Genomic DNA, 7740 nt, shown 5'->3' on the forward strand with positions numbered 1-7740 from the left:
TACATAGGGGCCTAGATGCTACAGCCGTGTCCTCATGTGCATCGGGTCGCCTCCCATGCCTAACCTCGGCCCACTCGGCCACGAGGTCTGCCTTGCACGCTAGGCTATACTCTGCTCCGCGCTCGGGCTGCATCTAGGTCACGTGTGTGCCCGTATTGGGCCACACACTGAGCTAAGCCTCCTCGGAGCTAGGTGAAAGTGCCTAGAGGGGCGGGGGGGGGGGGGGGTGAATAGGCTTTTCTGAAAATTAAAACTAAAATAGCGGATTAAATCTGCCGGATACTCCGGTGAAGGTCGGATACTCCGATCTGGTTCAGAGTATCTGGTCTAGTCCGGAGTCTCCGGTCTATACAGGAATTCTAGAACAACTACGAATTAAAGCTAATAGCTAGAATCTAAGGTTGAAGCTAGGTCTACTGGATATCACAGATCTAGAATAACACTTAACACTAGCAAGATGATCACTAGAGCAATTTGTATGATGAATCACAAATTTCACACAATAAAACAAATTGCACGAATACGAACACAAGAGATTATCCCGGAGTTCGGCCACCTCACAAAGAAGTGCCTACGTCTCCATTGAGGAGCTCACAAAGAGCCGTCTTTTCCAACCCTATCCTCTTCTAGCGACCACCAAGATCAAGCTAGAAATTCTTACTCAATTTAAAGATGTTTACAAACTTCCCGTGGCACTCCACAAGTTTGGGTGCTCTACAGGCGACGCCTTGCCGTCTAGAAGCACAAAGCTTCAAGAGAAATGATCGCAGCGAATGCTCGATGAAGAACTCAATGCTCAAGTGGCTTAAACCCTCTCCAAACACAAACTTTCTAAATTTTTGCAAACTTTGCACTAGAGGTGGTTGGAGGGTCTTTGAATGCTCTTAAAGTGCTCAAGAGGTTTAAAGTTCACCAGCAACAGCAAGCACTAAATGTCATAGGGTGTGCGAGCATTTATAGCCCTCTCTCAAAAACTAGCCGTTACTGTTTTGTCAGAACTGACCGGAGTATCCGATGAACACCGGAGTATCCGGCCCTAAATCCAAAAATGGCGTCAGAATGATCACAGAACGTGTCAGAACTAGCCGTTACAGTTCTGTTAGATTACCGGAGTCTCCGGTGAACACCCGAGTCTCCGGTCCTGACAGGGCTTCCAAAAACATTAAGTCCGGAGACTAGCCGAACCCTCCGGCCTATCCAGGTACCGGAGTATCCGGTGTACACCGGAGACTCTGGTCCTTTTTATCAAAAAGATTAAAAGCTAATTGAGACTCTCTGCCGGAGTTTCTCTCGGAGACTCCGGTTAAAACTTAATTTCTTACCGGAGTATCCGGTGAACACCGGAGACTCCGGTCCTTTTCAATTAAAATAAACACCTAACTGAGACTCTTTGGCGGAGTCTCCCTTGGAGACTCCGGTCTGTTAACCCATAAATTACCGGAGTATCCGGTGAACACCAGAGACTTCGGTCTTTTTCCAATAAAAATAAACCGTAACCGAGACTCTCTGCCGGAGTCTACCTCAGAGACTCCGGACTAAATACTGAGTACCGGAGTATCCGGTGAACACCGGAGTATCCGGACTTAGTGAATTTTTGCAGAATAAACTCGGTGTACGTGGGTGATTGTGTCTCTCAACTAGTTGATTCTAAGGGATATCTTGAGCATTGAGACACTAACCAAGCAATCAAATGCAACCCTCTTTATAGAGCGGCTATCCTAGACTCAATTTCAAAAACAAAAGAATTTAAATCCTATTGAGTACTCTTCGTTGATTCTCCATTTGTTTCGACGGGCGTCAAACGTCACTTATCTTTTCAACTAATGCTTAAACCTGTTCATAACTTAGATAAGCATGTTAGTTCCTTAATCGTTTTATCATCAATAAGCCAAAACCCACTTAGGGGGCCTAGATGCACTTTCAATCTCCCCCTTTTTGGTGATTGATGACAACACGATTAAAGCTTACACAAAGATATATGAAATAGGATTTTGAATTCTAGAAGATATGGTGAGCTCCCCCTAAATGTGTGCATTGGTTTAAACTCGAGTTATACACAAATGCACATATTTAAGATTTAAATTCGCAAGAGCTCCCCCTATATGTGTGCATTGGTTTAAACTCGAGTTATACACAAATGCACATATTTATGATTTAAATTCGCAAGAGCTCCCCCTATATCCTAGAATCCGTGGGATACAATCTTAAGAAAATAAAATGCTTTATGGCAGGATATGGAACACACTTAACTTAAGAAAGTACGACAATCATCACACCACATAAAAGTCTTACAAATTTAAACGAGCACAAGGTTCATCACAAACAATAGTCCAATTGTCCAACAACGATAAGAATTAAACAGAGTCCAAAGCTAGAAAACTAAGGAAACTATGGAATGGATAACTTTCTCTCCCCCTTTGGTATCAAGCACCAAATGGAGAGAGCCTAATCGCTACTACCATCTTCATCATCATCATCGTCTTCTTCTTCTTCATCACTTCCTTCAGAGTCGTTGCCAGGAGTGGCGTCGGAGGAGTCATCTTGCGCTTGTTGTTGAGAGCTCTCTGCAGCTGCTTGGGCTTCATCATACCATGCCTAAGGGTTTTCAAACTCAACTGGTGCACTCTCCGCTTCATCCGAAGCAATGGGTGAACAAGGTGGCTGAAGGTTCATGGAGGTGTACATCTCTTTCTGACGCTTCTTCATTTTCTTTAAGAGAACACCTTGCTCCTTGATTTGAGTAGCATTGTAAGTGCAAACTCTGAAGATTGCTTTGAGAGCGCTTTTGATGAATGATGACCCTCGAGGAGGAGCACGTCTCAAGGCAAACTGTCTTGAGCTTGGAGGAGCACGAGGAGGTGATGGCGATGGAGAAGGAGCTCGGATGTTCAAGGGCCTCATCCGATAGGGTTCATGCTTTACTTCCTTCACAAAGGTCTTCTTGGATAAATATTATGTAAGGGGCATATCCACAGCTTTTGATTGGCGACTTGGATGTAAATACAATCTCTTCCCAAAGAAAGTGCGCCACACTGAAGGGAGCATGGTCATTGGACATGGCTGCGAGGAGGTTTCTTGAGATACTCTGCACTGTTTTTGCATCCCCACTCTTAGGCGCCAAGGTGAGTCGAAACAGGGAGTTTAAGCAACGATAGAATGGCCTCATCCCTGTAAGCTTTTTGAACTCAACTCGTCCATGATTTAGATACATGAACCCAATTTCTTCCAAAGTCAGCTAATTCTCATTGTGAATTTGATCTTTGGATGTATCTCTAGCATCAAGATGGAAGTAATGAGCGAAACCTCTGAAGCTAATTCTGTACTTAACTCCTTCTATCATCTAGTGCATAACGGGATTCTCAGATCCCTCAAACCACATTGTAGCATAGAACTGTGCGATAACTTCCTCGCACCAATCATACCTGAAAGCCATTATATTTTTGACCTTCTTGCTCTCATAAGCTGCAATGACCTCATTGAACACAGGGTCATCTTTCTGAGCCATATAGTTCCAGTCAATCCACTGCATAGGAGTAATCGGTTTCTTCTTAGCTAAGATCGCCGTTTCATATAAATCTGCCTGAAAATCATTCTAGAACCGATGATCTGCAACATTTTTCTCATAATCATATGGGTTGTTCAACCTTTCACTAACAACCCTGGATACATGCTTCATGTAGTTCATTGTTTGTTTTGGAGTGTTAAGGATGCTAGCAGTTCTCTAAGGTCTATGAAGCTTCAATGGTCCAATAACTTCATCAGCCTGCTCTTCTTCATTATCCTCGGACTCAGACGAGTGTTCTGAAGCAACACCTTTGCCTCTCTCTTCCCTAGAGGGCATTCCACCTTTTCCTCTTCCCGCTGTCACTTTAGCTAAGCCCTTTCCCCTTCCACTTTCTCGGCCTCTCATAGCTTGAGTTTTGGTCCGGCATATGGTCACAATGTCCCTTTCATATTGTTCAGTGGCTCCTCCTTCTTCAACGTGAATACCTCTGCCTGAGGCCACTTTGCGGACTCTTTCACCGCTTGCGTGTCCACTTCCACTATCTTCAGAATGTGCCAGTGCTCTTGCTTCTTGAGCGCGAGGGTCACTCTTTTGTTTCTTCTTCCTTTCGAAAGTATGACCCTTCACAAAACGATCTCCGGCCATTGCAAATACCCTAAGAGATATAGAATGAAAAATGGATGTGAGGAGAAAGTGATTAGAGAGGAGCTGCTGAAAAACAGGCTGATACCGGAGTATCCGGTGAACACCGGATACTCCGGTCAGCCCCGAGAAATCTCCCAAAACCTAGGGTTTTGGAAGATTCGACCGACTAGAGTTGAAACTTGTTTAGGGATGAGTTCTAGGAGGTACTAGGAGCTATTCTACCAAGGGAAAACGATCCTAGACAAGGGCATTGACAGATCGGGAAGATTTGGGAAAAAGTATCTTTTGAGCTCAAATCCTCCAGGGATCTTGATGACTACGAATTTCCGGAGGTTCCGGCCTTGAATCCAAGTGAGAAACTATGCAAATCTTGAATCTCCTTGGTTGTTTCTCAAAAATCGCCGAAGAGGGTGCTTTTGGGAGAGATGGGTTGAGAGTAGATGAAAAAGAAGAATTGTTCGGGCAGGGGGTTATGTAGGAATCTGGAGACACCGGAGACTCCGGTGCAGACCGGAGACTCTGGTCCTGACACTTATACCGGAGACTCCGGTGGAGACCGAAGACTCCAGTCCTGATACTTGTACCGGAGACTTCGGTGGAGACCGGAGACTCCAGTGGAGATCGGAGACTCCGGTCCTGATACTTGTACCGGAGACTCCGGTGTAGACTGAACTATTTGGTAACTGGAACCAGGACCGGAATCAGCTTGAGCAGTGAACAGTGTCAGGTCCGGATACTCCGGTGAACACCGGACATTCTGGAACCTGGAACTGTGACAAAATAGATTTAGAGCTGAGATTTGGGGAGGAGTTTTTCGGGTGAGAATTGTTGGACATGAGGACTAATTTGCTAAATGTGATCAGCCAACAAGCATCATTACATAACTATGATCACAAATTGCAAATCATGATCGAGAGATCAAAGAGCCAAATAATTTTGAGAAAATCACTCAAAAATGCAGTTTTCGCAAACTCTTAGCTAAGAAAGCTATAAATCTATAACAAGCAAATGTATGCAACAGTTCAAGCCACGTTTCGAGAATCTAGGATATTTAATTTACTTCTCAACTCGCAAAACCTTTGCTCATCTAGTGGCTTAGTGAGGATATCGGCTAATTGTCTTTCGGTTCTCACATGGCGAATATCGATATCCCTTTTGTTGCATGATCTCTCAAGAAGTGATGTCTAATGTCTATGTGCTTGGTTCTTGAGTGTTGTACGAAATTGTTGGCTATTTTGATAGCACTCTCATTATCACACAAAAGTGGAATTTTGGATGTTTTGTGGCCATAGTCTCTTAGTGTTTGCCTCATCCATAGGAGTTGAGCACAACAAGCTCCCGCGGCAACATATTCAGCTTCGGCGGTAGATAGAGTTACGGAATTTTGTTTCTTGGATGACCATGACACTAAGGACCTACCCAAGAATTGGCAAGTTTCCGAAGTGTTTTTTCTATCTACTTTGCAACCGGCATAATCGGAGTCCGAATAGCCGATAAGGTCGAAGGATGACCCTTTAGGATACCATAAGCCAAGGTATGGTGTATGAACTAAATATCGAAGAATCCTCTTAACGGCCATTAAATGGCATTCTTTGGGAGCGGCTTGAAATCTTGCACACATGCACACACTAAGCATGATATCGAGCCTACATGCACATAAATAAAGCAAAGAGCCTATCATGGAACGATATACCTTTTGATCCATACTTTTGCCTTCTCCATTGAGATCAAGATGTCCATTAGTTTGCATGGGTGTCTTGATTGGTTTGGCATTCTCCATGTCAAACTTCTTGAGCATGTCTTTGATATATTTGGTTTGGCAAATGAAGGTTCCTTCCTTAAGTTGTTTGATTTGAAATCCGAGAAAGAACTTCAATTCCCCCATCATGGACATCTCAAATCTCCTTGTCATGATCCTACTAAAGTCTTCACAAAATTGTTGATTAGTAGAACCAAATATAATGTCATCGACACATATTTGGCAAACAAATAAATCATTATCAACATTCTTAGTAAAAAGAGTAGAGTCGGCTTTACCTATTTCAAAGCCCATTTTGACAAGAAAATTCCTAAGGCATTCATACCATGCTCTAGGAGCTTGCTTTAGCCCATAGAGCGCCTTATGAAGTTTGAAAACATGTCCGGGATGCTTGAGATCTTCAAAGCCAGGCAGTTGCTCCACATATACTAATTCGGAGATTGGTCCATTGAGAAATACACTCTTCACATCCATTTGATATAGCTTGAAATCATGGTGAGTAGCATAGGCTAATAGAATACGAATTGACTCAAGCCTAGCTACGGGAGCGTAAGTCTCACCAAAATCCAAACCTTCGATTTGAGTGAACCCTTGAGCAACCAAGCGAGCTTTGTTCCTTGTTACTATCCCATTTTCATCTTGTTTGTTGCGGAAGACCCATTTTGTCCCAATCACATTTTTCTTTGGCCTTTCCACCAAAGACCAAACTTCATTTCTTTTGAGGTTGTTCAATTCTTCTTGCATAGCCATCACCCAATCCGGATCATCAAGCGCTTCTTCTACCTTCAAAGGCTCCAAAGAGAAAACAAAAGAGTAAAATTCACAAAAATTTGCAATTCTTGAACGAGTAGTTACCCCTTTTGTATATCACCAAGTATGTTGTCCATGGGGTGATATCTTTGGATGCTTTGATGAACGCGTGGGTGTGACACTTGTGATTGATGTTGAATGTCTTCCACTTCATCATCCAAAAAATTATTTGGGTCTTCAAGGTCTTGATTTTGGTCTTGTGGTCTTTTGTCATCTTGATCTTGAGTTGATGTTGATGGTTCTACTTGCATTGATGAAGACGGTTGATCTTGATCATTTTGAGCCTCTTGAACCTTTTGTTGCTCTAAGGGCTTGATTTCGCCAATTGCTATCTTCTTGATTGCTTCGCTTGGTATTTCTTCGTCACCTAGCACATTAGGATCAACTTGCTCCACTTGGGAGCCATTAGATTCATCAAATGTTACGTCTCTCGAAATTTCAACGCAGCCGGTGGTTTTGTTGAAAATACGGTAGGCGTAGGCATTTGATCCATAACCAAGCATAAAGCCTTCATCTACTTTTGGAGCAAATTTTGAACTTCTAGCTTTCTTGTTTAAAATAAAGCATTTCCTACCAAAATCTTAAAGTAGGAAACGTTTGGTTTGTTACCAGTTAGAAGCTCATATGCAGTCTTGTTCAATATCTTGTGTAAATACAACCGGTTGATGGCATGGCATGCGGTGTTGATTGCTTCTGCCCAAAATTGATCCGATACCTTGTATTCATCAAGCATTGTTCTTGCGGACTCAATGAGAGTCCTATTCTTTCTCTCGACCACTCCATTTTGTTGAGGGGAGTAGGGAGCCGAGAATTCATGCTTGATCCCTCTTCATCAAGAAACTCTTCAACTTGTATGTTCTTGAACTCGCTTCCATTGTCGCTTCTCATTCTCTTGGTCTTCACTTCGAACTCATTTTAGGCTCTTCTTACAAACTTCTTGAAAATAGCTTGTGTTTCGCTTTTATCATGCAAGAAGAATACCCAAGTGAAACGTGAAAAGTCATCAACAATAACTAAACCA

The sequence above is a fragment of the Phragmites australis genome, chromosome 24, assembly GCF_958298935.1.
Source record: "Phragmites australis chromosome 24, lpPhrAust1.1, whole genome shotgun sequence".
Classification (NCBI taxonomy): domain Eukaryota; kingdom Viridiplantae; phylum Streptophyta; class Magnoliopsida; order Poales; family Poaceae; genus Phragmites; species Phragmites australis.